Consider the following 18,433-nt stretch of genomic DNA (forward strand, 5'->3'; position numbering starts at 1 on the left):
CAATTTACTGTTAAAGGACCCCCCAAAACAAGATGATGTGATTAAACAAGTTGTTGCAATTTTGCATTATCATGTCTTTCTTTTCTAAGAAAAAACTGATCGATCTCTTTGTCCATAATAAACCTGTGTACAGCTACATTCATTGCTCGCAAAATAGAACGGTATTGTGTCATGAAAGAGCATGAAATAAGAATAATAAACGTATAAAACAGTTTACAATCATTCCCATTGAAATCCATTTTCATACGATTCTGCAACGAAATAACATTTCATAAGTAAAAAAAAAAAGACTAAATACTCTCAAAATGACGTAAAACGATCAATCGATCAATCAAAAAAAAAGCAATATCTTTTGGAATGTGATTTAATTTACTATTTCCACAAAATACTTATGATGTTATACATAATATCATTCTAGTTAAGAATGAAAGCTCTTCTTAGATTTATGTATTAAACTAAAACTGCTTGAAATATTTGGAAACCATGGACAATTTCGGTTTTTAAACTCTTTTCTCAGAATTTTATTTCTCTGCTACGACACACCTGTATGCAAAACTTTTTCTCAAAGGGGTGATATAAAAGTAGAATTTATTTTGATAAAATTTTGAATGTAGCATTACCTAGGTGATTTCTGGTGACAGATACAACCATAAGTGCGATGACAAAAGAGTTGAGAAATGTACCAAAGAACAAAGAGTGAACGTGTGTTATCTAACAATGTCAGAGCTGTTGAGAGAAATATACATGATCAACATTCGTGTATTCGTGTCACGTTTTAAATAAGATTGCATCAAAAGTATATCCCTCTCAGTTCAAACACCCATTTCAAACTACCTTTAATGAGAAAATTCGATTATTAAGGATTTATACAAATTATTATTGATATAAATTGACTTTTATGAGTAAAAACATACCAGTAAATAAGTTGAATTTTATAACCAAAAAATAAGAGACTTCCTGAAATTGAAAAGTTTGCTTTCTCTCTTTAATGATGGACTATATTCAACTTTGATGCATCATCGATTTGGCTCTTAGTATATGAAATTTACATTAATCGACTTTAAAACTTTTTCAATTAATCGATATCTTTTGAAGACTTTCATAGTAAAGTTTTACTATTTTACCAAGCAATAATTCTAAAGGTTTACTTATAAAAAATAAGATGAACTACCCGTTGATATGCATGTATTTGATATTTCACAACAGAATAATGTAACAGAGAATTTTTTACTTTTAACTGCCGAGAGGACAAAAGTGACTGCTTGCTTGGTGAATCGAAAACGGCAAGATCATTTAAAGAAAAAAATGCTTCAACAATAAATACATGTCACTTTAAAATTCATATTGAAAATAAATTAAATACAAAATAAACAAGCAATTATAAACATTTAATAGGAGTGCAATTGATAAATGGTTGAAGCATACCTTCCCTAAGTGTCACTGATACAAAATCCTTTTATTTGTAATCTTGACAGCGTTATCAACGAAGAAAAAATACTTTCTTCCCTATTTTTTTAATGCTTTACAAGTAGATATCACTCCATGCATATGTTGCATTAACGGTCTAAGTGATCCACAACCGTGGTTGTTTTTTCTTAAAAATTCACATTTCCTATTTTTACCTAACCTATGAACAATTCTTTATTTATTTTTCATGAAATGTTTATAATTATGACGGGTCAGAATTCAAAACCCTCAACGTGTTCAATTATGATGTACTTCTGTTGTTTTTATTTTCCACCTGTGACGATTGATATTGATAAAGTGTGTTCGCTAATTTGCGATTGTAAAGTTTCCTATTTTTCATATTGTAATAAAAAGAAAATGGTTAATATATATGTAGAGTTTTACAACACATTGTCGATTTCTGTCTCATGTCAGTATCATTTCCTTTTTCCTTATGTTTTATGTTAAGATGATACTTGTAGGTTAACATGCAAAATACCACAAAACTTGCCTGAAACCACACTGTTGTTTTATTCTGAGCCAAAGGATTTGCCAATTGGTCTTTGTCCGAGAAACGTTTAGATAAAATCTGTAGGTATACATGTATATACAAGAAAAGTCGTGATCTACGAGATTTGCAAACCTTTGTCAAAGCATTAGGAATTTGTGGTTGGAACACTCAATTAAATATATTCTGTAGTTTTAAGGTTTAAAACAAAACTTCGTGGTTTTTAAAATGTCCCCACGGTTGCTTGCTTTTCCTGATCTTTGCTGTTGGTTAAGGAGTAAGATTATTCTTACGCTTGCCAAACACTTCTTTCTCTCGTGTACTCAGATTGCAACTTTTAATGTTGTGTGGGCGTACATAAATTGGCAATAATGTTCGAGTTTCATTTTTAAGTACGAGCACTTTCATCCAAAGATAAAATTCACTTTTGAAATAAATATCTACATTAAAAAATATTTATCATTATTTACACTGATTTTTCCAAACTGATATTCTAAATCAATTCTGATTGAACAAAGGTGATGGGGGATAAAATAGCGCAAATGCCCATTCGGTTTAGTCGTAAAATACAATTTTGAATTTATTTCTTTTCAATTAAATCTATTCAATTTGGTCGTCTCGAACACACATAATAAAAACCCTGATTTTGTAAGGTTAGCTTAAGTCTGGTGCTCTAACCACTGAGCCATTCTAGACTCAACGATGTAAGGTGTTTAAATACTATCCGTGACTTTGGCCACGAATTTACGGACTTGATATATTTTTTCAAAACGTTCAGTTGTTTGGATACAAAATGATGTTTTTAATGTATAGTGGGTCATCTCTCCACATTTTTGTTGATTCAAATCGGTTTGTTTTTGATACGACCTTATTTAGACTATGAGAAAAATATGAAGCACATACCCACTTTATAATAGGAAAGGCCTCAAAGGGGCGTGGTCACGATTTTGGTCAAAAATTATTTTTCCGATTGAATTGTTCACAATGCTTCAGTAAGGCATTTATAATACGCAAGTTACAGAGCTTACAATTCTTTGCAATGTAGACAAAGCTTTTGTTTACATATTGAATGTTGAAGTGAATATTCCAGTTTTAGACCTAAAATGAATCCTTTAAACGTTAGGTACTCTTTATTTGTGCTTAAAATAAATAAGAGGATAGACAAATCAGGTTGAAAACGATTTTTATTGGTATATTAAACCTATGTAAACAAAAACAGGGCTCGAGCAAAAAATTAAGAGCACCGTATAATGCTATTAACTCTGCAACTGACTCTCAAATTTCATTTGTTCATTAGAAATACATTTCTAAAACATTGTAGATAATAAAAACAGAAAAATATGACTTGAACAAAATCGTGACCATGCCCCTTTAAAGTTCCAAAATATTACACTATTTGGAAGTTTTGATACGTATATGCATGTTTAAGTCAAAATATTCAAAGTATTGAAAATATTTAAAGGTCAAAAATCGATGATGGGTTAAAAATATATATTGTTTTGAATAATTTTTTTTTTTCAGAAGATATCAAATGTATTGATATTCTTATTTCTCAGTATCTTATCCGACCATGTATAGGCTTTTCACACGCCTTATCCACCCATCTTCTTTATTTCCATAATACAATTGACTTTTTTATAAATCAAAATCTATAAATTAAAACACAACTGCATTTTCAGTCATAATGATAAAGCGAATATTCAAAAAGAAATTTCAAACAGGAGATGCATCATTAGATATAAGGGAAGAATCTCATTCTTTAGGTTACGATCAAAATTGTTTTAAATGTATAAAAACAATTATTTCATTTACTTTACAAAAACAAAAACATAAAAGGAGTACATGTGTTTGTTAAAGATTCGACTCTTCCGGCTGACATCTTAACTGATATTAATGATTATTGTTGAAATGCTATTAATAACTCTTTGCAACATGCTAGAATTCTGTAAAAAGATTGAGAAAAAAATGGAACTTTGTGTTATCAATGAGTTTATCCCGTGTTATCCTTTTTATCAGCTGCATGTAGGCCTACATCTGTCTAGAAGATGAGGACTGGCGCGTGCTATTTTCTTACCAACAAGATTCAGACATAACGGGGCATATCCTATGCGTATAAACTTCACTACAAAGATCTGTAAAGTTAAAGTTCAATAACGTTTTGTGTAGATACCCAGATGTTCCATCAAAATATATGCCATAACACGTACTAATCAAACAGGATGCAATTTACACCCTGTCATATATCGGCATAATTCTATTGTTGGAGAAGACCATATTCCGTCTATTGGATTGTTTATGTTGACAACAAGTCCAGGATGATTAATTACTGTCCCTTCCCTTTATTCGTGTCTGAGGTATATAGATTCATGTACCCCTCCTAATTATAATTAACCCACGGTAGTGTCTATATATATATTAATCATAAAAAGCATAGGGTCCCCCGGAAATGCTCATCAATTTTTGTTAAACGCACATGTACCTGTTACTAGTTACTAATTAAAGTTATTTCTTAACTTGAAAAAGAGATTGCTCTGGTGTACCTAAGGATGAGTAATGTTTAGTGTACAGTACTAAGATAAAGGTGCTGGGGTGCTGGACGTCATCAGGTGTGTAAGGTAGATGGTACATGTACATGAACATGTACATGCATATATATGTTTAGAATATTAACCTTTTCCAGTTGACATTGAAAAAGCCTTTTCACAATCTCGATAAAAGATCAAAACGTACATGGCCAAATGATCACACATTGAGACCCTACTAAGGGATGAATAACTCTAACCTACTTTTAAAATAAATAGAAATAAATAAAGTTCAAAACTCAAGGTGCACATGGATTACGTGAAAAGGATTATGTAATAATCATAATCGCCATTGAATCTTTGCATGCACACAATACACATAATTACAATCACATGTTTTCGTGCAGGCAATAATTAACCAATTTATACAAGTTTTAAAGATATTTTTTTTTAATTGGGCAAAAAATATATATTTTAGGCTTGGTGAATACCTTGATGATACGTGGCAGCGACCCTTTGCTTTATTACGTGAATTTGCTGTTAGGGTGATAGCCTCGCGTTCACACCTAAAGGTAGCTGAAGGCTTCAACTGTCTCTCAAAAGGACGAAATAGTGAATAAATGGTTCTTGTGCGTGAACAACCGCATTAAAAAAAGAAGAAGTCCATTACTTGGTATACCTTTTACCGAGTTCACGAGGTGACACCTAGATGCATGGGTCCTTGCAATGGTTAATTACAAACTTCGTTCGTACTCGGTCTTTCTACGTGTCGAGGGACAAAAGATTAAACCTGGCAGGCTCGTTTCTGACACTGACGAATAATTTTTCTGTATCAAAATGAAATTACGTTTGAAAGTTAGTGTAACAAAATAATGCCTCCTTCCAGCGGTCTGACTTTCGCCGTCTTTTATAAATTATTTTTTTCCAAGCGTGACATTGGGATCTCGCGAAGCTTGTTACAAAATAATCACTTGTAATTACGTATTTTATAGGTAACCTTGGCGATGAAAAGAATTTCTCGCGCATACATTCGGGACAAAATTATTTGTCTATTTCAAAGTTTATGAAGTAAAGATCCTGTTTGGGAAGCAAATATTTCAAATTTACAAGAAATCAACCTGAATATTTAAAATAAGATGTACTATAGTGAAGTCAACTAGTTTATCATTTTATTCGTTGGATTATGCAATACAGGGTACACACAGTGATTTTTTATGTAACAGTTCCTTTCATGAAATAGTTATCTGCATTCTTTCTATTAAATGTAACATTTTTGTCTAATATTGTTTATTGCCGTTAAGTCATGTGAATAGACAAAGAAATCTAAGAATATTTCTACCACTTCTAATGTCTAACGTTCCTGTACATATATTTATCAATTTTTCTTTTTTACAGAAGCTCAAATCAGTCAATGGTTTACACGTTCAAGTGTTGAAATACCTTTACTTATCCATCAATGTTACAGAAAATAACGTCACATGAACTCTATGTTACGATGTACTACTAGTCTGTAGAGTGCACTATATCAATCTTAAGAAGCCGGACGGTAGCGGCCATTTTTAGACTGTATGAGTCTCCTTAAATAGAAGATCTCTGTATAAAGATATAGGAAAAATTCAAACTTTTAAAGTTAAAATCTATGGAATTTTTCTTCACTTTATACTAGGTTACAGATTAACAAATCATTTTTAAAACATTGAAGGTAGATCTGATGGTTAATTTGTAGACCACCCACAACCTCCTTGAAGTTACATGTATCTGGGTACACGTAAATTATGACGTCATGAGAAGTTGTTTTATGAGGTAACACACACTCCCTGGGGAGTTCTACAGGCAAAATACCTGCTATAGTTTATAAAACATGAAATTTATTTAAGCAATCGTTCGGTTTTGTTTCGTCTCTTTTGCTTACTTTCTGTGAATTGCCTCCCTTTAACCATAAAAGTCAGACACACCATTCGGTTAACCGACACAAGTGGGAACATTGAGTTTGGCCTTGAACATATGCACACTTTTATCTCGGTGTCAAGCTATCGTGATTTGTACAGCGGAACAAAGCCATTTTCTCTGCATCTGGGGTTGTTTCGCTTTGTCGACAAGTCAGGCAGCATATTTTATGACCTTATATTTCATTTTTAAATTTTATTTTTCATATCACATCTATGGCTTTAACAGTGGATGCGCATTCATTTTATAGATGCCTGGTTTTCTCTATCACTGCGGATGTCAGTTGTACATTATGGTTCTGTCATTCGAGTCGCACTTATTTAACCGCCGGGTCATTTCTAATGCAATCGGAACAAAAAGAGCGCGCAGTGAAATTTAAGTGGGGCAACGAAAGGGCGAAACTGCATGACAGATTGCCACCTATAAAAAAAAATGAAAAGCATATGACATGGGACTTTTGGGGCGAGATAAGGATTAACAATTACAATACTCTGATAGTTCTTGTTTCCTTTTCACATAAATGTGTCCAAGGTTTCTATCACAGAGGCTTCCAGAAAATATATATCAAGTCTATTCATTTTGAATTCTAAAACATTTTAAATGTGTGTAATGTGATATGTCTGGAATCTCAAACTGCACCGAGGGGAGACCAAACTCAGCATTGGGTTTCTGTACCCAATATTTATCATGAATTTTACATTAGCTTTAATGTACACAATATTTCTGGGAAACGATGTACATTTCATTTACAATTTTGATTTAAAAAGTCTTATCATAAACGCGAATGTATGAATATAAAACGACTATAAAATACATAGTTTTCTTTCATGTCTTATTATCACAAATGATAGGCTAGTATTTAGGTTACCTCTGCTGGTTCATCTAATTGTAAGTAACATATAATTTATTGTAAAACTGAAAAATACTTCAATATGACATTCAAAGCACTAAGCACGAGCTTAGTTTATTTTCGTTTATAAAAAACTTACAAATATTTTAATCTTTTTTAAAAAGGATATGCAAACAACCAAAACTTTAAGATACTAAAATAGAAATCGTGTATGAAGAGAAACAAGTTCTGTTTTTGACATATCGGATGGAGTTTTGCTGCAGAAGTTGCTGGAAAACATTGACAACCGTGTCATGATTTGGATTTCGATATCCTACAGACCTACAGGAACAAGTCAAGAAAAGGCCATTTCCTATTGAGCCGGAGATCAACATCTCTATCAGAAGTTTTCGTGCATTTAGGTTCATTTTCTAATAATTCATTCCTTGGAATTCGTTATCTCAGGGTATAAACGCATAAAACACAACATTGTACCTCATTTTCATACATTAAAAGTGCAAACTGTAATAAATAGAAATCTTGTAATTTACATTTACAAGGCTGACTTAAGACATCCGTTGCAATAAATACTATTTGAAAATCAACACTCATTGATTGTAAGGTTTGATACTGTCTTGTTTCTTTCAACCTCGGGATTTGATAACAAAGTTTGGATGATCGCATTCACTGTTTATAAGAAGGGGAGTCTTTGAATATGTAACATCAATTCATGTAAAAGTGAGGAGCACTTTATAGATGAAAGTTGGATTGTTTTCAAATGGCCGACCTTGCGTTGCACGAACCTGTATCAACAATGCTGCAATAAATAGCAATTGTAGTCAAACCAACGGGGTATCAAAATATTAACAATGGCCGTGTGTGCGTGTGTTGGAGTATTGCTAATGGAATACAAATTAAATAACGAGAAAATTTTACAACTTTATAATATTAATAAGAAAAGGTATAAAAGAAAATCTTGCTGTCGTGGGTTACTTATTCTGACCCAGAAATAGGGCCCTGGCCTACTTAATGCTCACCCCCTACGGAAGCACTCCAGAATACATCCATAAACGTTCTCCCTCCTACGATGTAACATGCCTTCTCTTCGTTCGTTTGTTCGTCATTCTTATAATATTATCTTATTCAAACATGAAGGTTAAAAAATTCTGGGTCATCTAATCAATTAAACGCTCTGAGGTATATTATAGAACAGAAGTGAAATGCTTACAGTCACTGCATAGATACTCATCGTTGTGCTAAAATCAAGCAATCAGGTTTGGTGGGAGTAGAATTGTTGATTTTTAAATGCTGTTTCGTGAGAAATTAGCATGCATGTATCAATATTAATAAACATTATCCTTTACTACCCTTTATTTGAAAACATTAAATTACCGTAACGTATAGAAATAATGAAATAAAGGATCTTTTCTGTATCAAGGTCATTCGCATTATCTGTGTTAAACTCTGCTTTAGTAAACTTTGTAATAAAAAGATTTCAATGGTTCTTTAAAATGACTTTATTTTCCTTTTTAGATAATAAAAAAGGAAATGAAATTGTTTTGGTTTTACAGAACCCATTATACAACCTCTGGAATCATTTTCTGAGTCTGTCCGCCATATTATTGCAGGCACTGGTCTGTCGCTTCATCAAAACCTGCCCAGTAACCTAACGAGTCATGGACAGATTAAAACAGATAGACATGTTCTCTGGTAATTAAATTTGCGTTGCCTTTTTTGTATGCAACATTGGTATTTAAAGTTTGTGTATTGTATAACACAGCAATCCGGGTCAAGCAAGGCCAACCTGGGTAACGTTCAAGCGAAGCGGCGAGACCTTGCACAGTACCGATAGAGTATATATCGCATTCAAGCCTTCAAAGTGTGATAAGAAATTATATCATTACATAACATTCGCCAAAACCTACAATTTATTGCAATGGGTGAGCAAATAAAGAACAGATACGATATCCCGCCAACTTGATTTGATCTCAGATGCACAAGCATGCACAGTTTGCAGTTTAAGTTTAAACGAAGCAAAGGGGCACCCTAAGGATCGCAGCCAGCACAGGTGTTGAGGGTTTCATTAATTAAGCAACCATACTTCTTTGTCAACATATTTATATTCGTTTGAGGCAGACTCCATAGAAAATGGCGGAACGTATTTATGATCTCGTTACTTATGATTGTTGAATAACATGTCGTCTGAGTACCCATCATACTTATCCTTTCTGTCGGGAGTACGGTGTAATTTATCAAAGGGACTATTTTCTGAGTGCGCAATGGTACGTATAAAGGTTAATTCGTGATGTGTCAGATAAGTTGCTCCACCTTTTGATTCTTTAATGCCCGTATGTCACACGAGACTAAATGTCAAGGCATTACCGGAACGAGAATTTAGCTATTCTCCAATGTAATTATATAACACAAAGAGTTTATGTTTACGCGTTGTGTGAGAAAACCTCATAAAATATACCCAATCAAAAGAAATTAAATATCAAATAGACGTAGGTTTTGAATTGGAGAATTTAAATGTCTGGATATTATGCATGCTGATTGCGTAACATGTCAAAAAACACCAACTGCTCTGTTCTCAGTTATTTCTGTTTTACGAAGACTACACTATACCTTGTTAACCTTTTTTCGATAGGTATGGGATATGTTTTTATTAATTTATTGAAAAAAAAATAATTGAAAAGAACGTTAACGTGGGTATTGAATCGATTGAACCTCAAATAATACAAATAAAGAAGCGTTAATGTTTTCGCCAATGACAATGCCTGTTGTGTGTCTTGGTCTGTTCTTTTAAAGCTATATAACTTTTAATGAAAAAGATTACGGGTATTAATTTCATAGAAAATCTGCGTTTGAGTAAATGAAAAGAGTAAATTAATATGACTTTTTAATTTCTTAAAGTACATATAAAAATGAACAATGATCAAGTGCCAAAAGAACAGGTACTAAGCTCTTATTATTTGATAATTTCCACGCATGTTTTTCTACTATAATTAATTATTTTCACCGATCAAATATGCATGCTTTTAAATGCAAAATTTTAGTTTAAATGATAATACTTACGTCTCGCGTGAAATTTACCAGGAAGGGTTATACCGTAAAACATTTTGTACCCATATTAACACTGTAAGAAAATTATTTAACATCAATGATATGAGGAAGTCACATCATAAGACGGATAATCTCGTTATAAACAGTTTACATTTTCTGTAATATTTTTAATATTGTTGGAGATTTGAAGAAGTTTTATTATCTATATTAATTTATTATATCCATAATCCTTACTGAACTCTTTAAAAAATTTAAAATTGATAAATATTTTTATCTTAAGAATTTTGTTCATATTCCTGTTATGGTTGCTGCTACACTGATGAGTTTTTTCTATAAATAAACTTAAATTCAAGAAACAATTGAATTAAAAAAAAAAAAAACAGAAACAAAAAAAAAATCACGAACAATTTATTAAATTCGCTTATATTAAGGATATTTTTAAAACATGATAACAAAGATTAAGGATGAAAGATCAAATTTTTTATGTATAAAAAGAAAAGAAAAGGCGTACGCATTCAAAACATGCAGATTCGCGTAAATGTTTAAGTTTAACTGGCCTAGAAAAACTTGTTTTGCCACTTGTAATTAAATAACTGTTTAAACGAATTGTTTGCTTTAATTATTTAATGCATAGAGACAACAACACATCTTTAAAAATTTTCATAAATCAATCAGTTATCTGCGAGCTTTCAAAAGTATCGATCCAAGTTTCCAATTTACAGCTCCCTTATGCAATATATTGTGTATTTTGTCTATTTTTCAATATCAAATTTCGTCCAATATCAACATACGGGAAAATTACGGGTAATCTAATATCATTGTAATGTCAGGTTCTTGTTAAATCATCTGATTTGTATTGAACTCCTTAATTATCTGTAAATATATACACATGGGTTCCTCAATAGACCCTAAGCCTTAAATATGTCCATATGACTAACGGAACTTTCTAAATCACAATTACCCTGTCAAAACTTGAACCTCTGTAGAACTGGTCTTTGTCCAAAAATTGATCTGAAAATTATTTATAAACTTCTAATTTTTCTAATTATATTGGTGATAAGGTGTATATGTCAGAAATTTGATTTTTTTAATTAGATTTAATTTTTTATTTTGTTCATAATTAACGGATCGTTTTCCTGAGAATCCGTCTAGGTATAAAGTTTTAAGAAAGAAAATGTTAGTTTATACTTATGCATTAAATTGAGAGAGAGAGAGAGAGAGAGAGAGAGAGAGAGAGAGAGTATTGAACGCTCTCAACTATTGTAATGTGCCGAATTTATAGACTTACTCAATTAAACATCATTCTTATTTTAAAAAAAAAAGATCTTTTTATTTTCAACATCTCAATTAAAAAAAATCAAGAAACTTTTTTTATTTATATTTCTCTTTTATTACAATGTATTTAACGATATATTGACGTTCAACGTACGTGCATACCTGGTCCATCGTTTCGTTAGGTATTTTAACTTCTAAATATAAGAACGGGGAAGCAAGGAAGACCAAATTAATTTTTTTTTTTAAATACATCAATAAAATTCCCATCCAATAAACAATTTTCCGTTCTAACAGTTTTGAGGTATGAGGCTAAGAGGTCAAATTTCTGAAGTCAAGAGGGTCCAAATCATTGCTAATTATAGCTTGTTGTTGTCTACAGGCTAATTTAAGCAAGGTCCTGCAATCATTCCAACCCTTGTGCCTTATGCAATATGCCAATGATCTTCCTATTCAATGGATTCGCTGGAGTATGCACAATCTGTAGAAGACTGTGTAAAGGCGAGGACCTTTTGAGTGTGAAGAATAAGCTCGTCGGTGCATACATATGACAATGAAGCAGGCAATAAATCAAAGCTTTTGAATGCTTGTTATCCAGAATTTACACCCCTGATCACGGGAAATCATTGTTCAATCCAGACCCCCTGAAAACTTTTATAGCCCCAATGATCTGCAGATAAACTTGATGGTTAAAAAAGCGGATTTATGCTTCTAAATATACCAAACATAGAAAATAATTTTTAACGCAGCCATATAAAGACCATGGACTGTCGTAACTGAAGTTAGTGATCGAGATACGATACAAGCGGCTCTTTGCAAAATGGTTACAAAAAGCCATATAGTGGCTTCTTCGACATATGGGGAGTGATTGTCCTTTCCCCAATTTCAAAAGCCCTGAGGAGGTGGCTAAATAACAGAGGAGGAAATCCCATTGACCCCAAAGAAAACAACTTAATTATCTATTGGAGATATTATGCAACCGGCAGCGTACAGTCAATTTTAGAAATTATCCCTTTACAAAGAGGCACTTGTGACGTCATTGCCCTTGAAACGGACAACAATAAAAGATGAGCCCCCAAAATGGGTGTAGGCACGAACGTTTTTGAAAACTGTGCATTAAAGGATTAAAAATTTAATGTCAGTTGATATGAAGTCGATTCCCTAATTTGATGGGTTGCAATTAGTGACTGGATACTTTTTCGTTAATATTGTTAATTGCCGCAGATTGATTTCAGAAACCAATTTTTTCTCACCTTTCAGGTCCTCTTCCTGATGGGAAACCACTTGTCCGACAAAAACGATCAAAATTGGACCGTTTTTGTGAATTCACTTTCCTGTATCCTCTATTTCTGTTTAACATGTTCGCTCTATATCCATTTTATATACAAACGGTTCTACAAAATTTACAACATTTAAGTTAAATGGATGCTTTCTAGTTTTAATTTAAAAAACACTTTGAAAAAAAATTCTAAAATTTCATAAAACTCGTCATATCTTTGCATTCAAAATACGCTTAAATTGGTGTTAATGTTTTTATTTTTTTAGATCTCTTGTTCAAAAACTATTTAAAATCTGAAGTATATTTCTACAGTAAATAAATCAGCATATTTTTTTTTAATTGAGTTAAAAATAATTACAATAGAATACTTTTTGTTTTTAACTATAGGATGTAAAATTTTTATTTTGACATAATTATAATGTTTGATAAATCTTATTTATGTGTAAAACGAAAGAGGGAAACTACAATAGAAAACTTGTAATGACAAATTCTTTTATATTTTTCATTTAGTTATCCAACTTCATAAAATGCCCTGTCTATGAGAAAATACTCAATAACAAAAAAAAAATAGTATCATAATGTGAAGATGTTCTGAAAATTAATGGAGAAATGTTTTACAAGCAAAAAAAAATTATTTAATCCTTAAAAATAGCGAAAAAAAGATAGAATTGTCAAGTGTAAATATCGGTATACATTTCATCGTAATTCTCTTGTTTTAATCACATTGAATGATTTCAACGAAACAGATGAAAGCATAGTGAATAAAATTGAAATAATAACCTTACTAAGATAGAATTGTCAAGTATAAATATCGTAATACATTTCATCGTAATTTTCTTGTTTTAATCACTTTGAATGATTTCAACGAAACAGATGAAAGCATAGTGAATAAAATTGAAATAATAACCTTACTAAGGTTGTAGGTTTTTGCATGTATAATATGTTTTATGAATTAAAAAATATTTATATAAATTGGTTTTAAAAAAGGAGACAATATTAAACTTTTACATGCAAGACATAAAACATTTTACATCGAAATTTAAAAAAAAATGCGCATGAAGAAAAATCATATTAATTCCAATGTAGAATTTGAATTTTTTAATCAATAAAATGCTATCATATTTAAGAATTATTCAGGGTAAAAAATAACGTTTACATATTCTTCAAAACATCTTAAAAATTTCAAGATCCATTATTTTATAATCACTTAAAACCTTAATTTCTTTCTTGAAATGGAATCATATTTTTAATCATTGTTAAAAAAAAACCCTCAGCCTAAATAGCTTTATTTTATTTAAAATTTCTTGAATTTTTTTGGCAAATTCTGAACTATAAATTAAAGCAAGTCAGTGACAATAATGAATATCATTCTCGGAAGAAAAAAAAACCTCCGAAAATATGCCGTCGCATTCTCTATGTAGAACTATCCATCATGTTTGAAATGCAAATCAATATGGTTTACTATGATGGATTATCAATTTTTAGATAATTTATAGGGTGATTTATTGCTTTTAAAATCAATTAGCAAGAATAGGTGACAAATGTGTACATATTAATTTCCTCTCCTTTTGCATGACTCTATCTAATCAAACGATTGAGGAATGTAGAAAAAAATAAATAAAATTTAATGTAGGAAAATATGCAAGATTAACGAAAAATGTGCTTTAAGTGTAATTGTTTTTCAGGCAAATTTGAACTTACATAAACTTGATTATTAAAAGCACTACAATGTTTAATGGTATTCAATCTTCAGTTTTGATAGATTATTTAATGGCGAAATTTGTATGAAAAAATTTCAGCGTATTTCTACGGCCGCTGATTAAGACAAAGCCCTTGGGGTGATGAATTGTTGTATTGGAACATTTGCAAAAATAAATTGTAACTTTAATTAAATGCACATTTTAATGCGCACCTGTTTACAATTTTAAAGCTTTTACCTTTCTAACATGCAAATAACATAATGAATAAACCCTCGATTACGTATGCAGATTAATTAAGTTGTACTCATTAATTAAAAGCCGTGACACCTGAGTCTTAATTTTATTGATCAAATTTCCGTTAACGTTTCTTTTTAAATGTCCATCACAAATTGTTTCATTGCCCTCTGAACTGTTTTATCACAAACACCCTAACCAAAATACAATTTAACAGGCACGATATACCACTACATAAATTAACGGGTCATTTATTTTTTTTTCCCAACGAAAGCGATAAAAAAAATCTTATTAGCCCCTATAAAACATCAAAACAAATATCCATATTGCATGGCTTTTTAAAATCTGAAGAAGAAATCAAATATACAAGTCATAAAATATGGTTATAACCTGAAATAAATCCAACAGAAGTCTGCGGATTACGTAATAATAGTATTGCTATCATACTGAAATACGAACGTCTACATACCATGCAAATGAGCAGGGTCGCGACCTTGGCGCAAGATCTTGACTTTGCGTTAACATCCGGGTCTCTCATATATATATATTTTTTTCTTCTTCTCTTGGCCTATGATGGACGCGCACTATACGAATGGAATTTTTTTTCTATTCTTGCAGCGACACAAAATGAACTTGAACAGGCTCATTAAGTGTTTGGTAATGAGGATAGTTAGTATTATGTAATTAGGATATTGTCTAGAGAATTAGGTTTTATTTCTATGGTTTAGTATTCAGCATTGCTGATAACTTTACCACGCAAGATATAAGGAAGGAAAACTGACGTTAGGTTTGTTTTTAAAAGTAGATTTTCCCCAATGTGCATGAAAATGTTGATTAAAAACCAATTGACACTAAAATGGTTGATTAGAAAGCTAAAGAATGGCACACATTGACCCTTTAGATCAACAGGCGAGTTCATGCAATCCCCTCATTGATAACGAACTATTTATCTAATCCCCTCTTGTTCTCGGATCGAACTCCAGTTTCACCCCTCTTGATATCTCTACTTCAAAGCCGGTAAAATGCAACACGAATTTCTAAAGCAAATATGATTGAGCAATCCAGCAACAGGAACATTTGTTTCTAATTTCTAAGTCGCTGGTTTCGTTCTTTTTGTTTCTATACTTCTCTGAGAGAGAGAGAGAGAGAGAGAGAGAGAGAGAGAGAGAGAGAGAGAGAGAGAGAGAACCCAAGCTAGTTCATTATAGAGGAGTTTCCTTAATAGCACCCCACTGCAATTTAAAAAAGGTCGAAGCCGCTGTTTACTCAAATGCACGGCAACAGCCCAACTGTGCACCGAAAGCATATTTGTTCTCTGAGGACCGCGTAATCGGGTGTAAGGGTATACTGCAATAGAGGGGCTTTGTAAACAGGCGAGGTCACAATCAAATTAATATTGAATAAGTAAAATGGCGCGGTTCACCCGACACTAAATATTTGTAATGCGTGATATCTTGGTTACCGACAGGGTGCACAAACTTTAATTGAATTTAGCCAATGTGCAAGAAACGATTTTTCCGTGACATGGGCCACCGCAAATTAAGAGTTAGATATGCTCTGCAGTATAGGGGGAAATATATGAGAAGGGCAGGATTATAGAGATGCATTGTAAACTCCCTACCCATCGAAAACCCCATAAACCTTTTGGCATACAACCCCTGGATACCCCAAAGTGAACTTGAGACCATATGTATATATGCACATTTGAAAGAAGTGTCGTCTGCGTTTTGTAGGTTATGTTACGCAATCTGCTGGAATCTTGATAAAATTCAAAACGACGAACGCGATAAAGTGGACATGTTGACATTTCAAATAATAAATGAAAGGTTATATGAATTACAATTCAGAAAATTAATAGAAAAATAAAACATAAAATATTAATATTTTTATAAAAAATTTCTTCAGAACATTATGTTAGCAATATTTCATAAAATGTAACAAAGTTTAATAAATATTTTGATGTAAAAATTGCAATTAGAACATGCCAAAACCTGTTGTCTGTTTTTATTATTGCAAGTACATAAATTTAGATATAATTAATCATACTTTCCTTCACCTTCAGTTTATAGGAATTTTTTTATTTTCATTTACGCACGCAAGCATATCTCAGACAGTTGATACGGTAAGACAAACCACCGACTAGATGGCCCGGATAGTCTACGACCTCCAGACAGCAAACAGTTCATAAAACATAGTTCTAGTATCAGAAAGGTTGAGCATCCGAAAGCAAATGGGGCTATCGCTAACTCCAAGTTTTTGAGGCTTCCATAGATTCAATTTACAACATCAAGAGCCTCAGATCGTTTGAAGTTGAATGGTGCATCGTCGGCAGTGATGTAGAAAACCCAAGCATCCTCCTCCAAGGATTTGCAATCCGTCTGGGTCACGGGCAACGCTGATCCTTTCTCAAAAAGCACGAGCCCGTTTCAACACTTTAAGTCATTAGGAAGCTAATTATACTCATACTGTAATATATATAAATAAAAAAGGGAAATTTTTTTTCTCTTAGCATGTTTGAATTAAATTTATTCTTAGTGATAGAGGCGGGTTTGTTTACGGAGAGGTAGATCTCTTGTGTGTATTATAACAGATGAAATTATTATGTCGTGCGATTAGTTTTTTTTTTAACCCTGAATATCATCAATGACTGCAAACATGGCTAAGGAGTGGGGTGTTTTTATTCGTCTAAATTTTAACAATGAGCCCAATTACTCTACTCAACTCAAACAAGACATATTTAGAGACGTTTCATGGGAATTTGAGGGGTTTATTGAATAATTTTTGTAAAAGGTCTTTTAACCTGCTCATGATGATCAGCGATTGAGTACCATGCGGCAAGATCAAAGGGACTTAATCATTACCTGGCGCGTGACGTAAATTTTAAACGCATAAAATGCAAGAGGAAAAAACTTAATATCAGTTATGAAAAGGTGTTACGTTGCCTTTGTCAGTGGGGCTATATTTGATCTGGTTCGTGTCAACAGAGAGCAATTGATCACTAAGTAAGGTTTTCTCCACAAACACTGCTCTGTGGCAAGGGGACACAAAGCGAGAGAGTCTTTTTGTGCATTAGTTTGCCTGTGTTGGTTATCGTCTGTGTACTTTGCAATAATAGCCCCCGATTACCCGCTGAATGAGCCAGCTCCAATATCTCTCCGAGTTTTTATAACAGTACTGAGTATACCACTGTGGAAAGTTTGACTTCAGTCAGACGAATTCCAACATCGATTGTCCCCCCACCCGACTGTTGACAAACGCCTATCAGGTTCAATTATTTGTGTATATTGATCTATTAAGCACCGTTTATTTCATTATTTCCAGTCTGTGATGTCTGAAGTGGCAGGTTGTCCTCACTTGACCCAGCGCTCTATTCGACCTTCAAGATCAGAGGAACTCCTAGAACAAATAGTACGCCAAAATGAACATTTGTTGCATTTTTTATCACACATGTTAGCCAGGCAATAGGAATCTATTATTAGGCTTATTTGATATTTCAATCGCAGATCAAGTAGTTTCAAAAGAGTTCAGTGTTATCGATAGAAACTATACAGCTGTGGCGATGATTTTTCAAAATATTGTTACAAGCTTTGCAAAACTTGCTGGAAGACCTAAAAGACCCCTCTAACTTTTTAT

The 18,433-nt window shown here is 32.4% G+C and overlaps 1 long non-coding RNA gene across 1 annotated transcript; it reads right to left on the reverse strand.

The window, feature by feature from the left end:
- Positions 1–10,271: 10,271 nt before the first annotated feature.
- LOC117689090 (uncharacterized) lies at positions 10,272–15,700 on the reverse strand. The gene is made up of 3 exons (XR_010714869.1): positions 15,270–15,700; positions 12,841–12,981; positions 10,272–10,388 (listed from the first exon to the last, which is right to left on the reverse strand). It is a non-coding gene; the product is annotated as an uncharacterized lncRNA (long non-coding RNA).
- Positions 15,701–18,433: the final 2,733 nt, after the last annotated feature.

Source organism: Magallana gigas, chromosome 6 (genome assembly GCF_963853765.1).
Source record: "Magallana gigas chromosome 6, xbMagGiga1.1, whole genome shotgun sequence".
In the NCBI taxonomy this organism is placed as follows: Eukaryota; Metazoa; Mollusca; class Bivalvia; order Ostreida; family Ostreidae; genus Magallana; species Magallana gigas.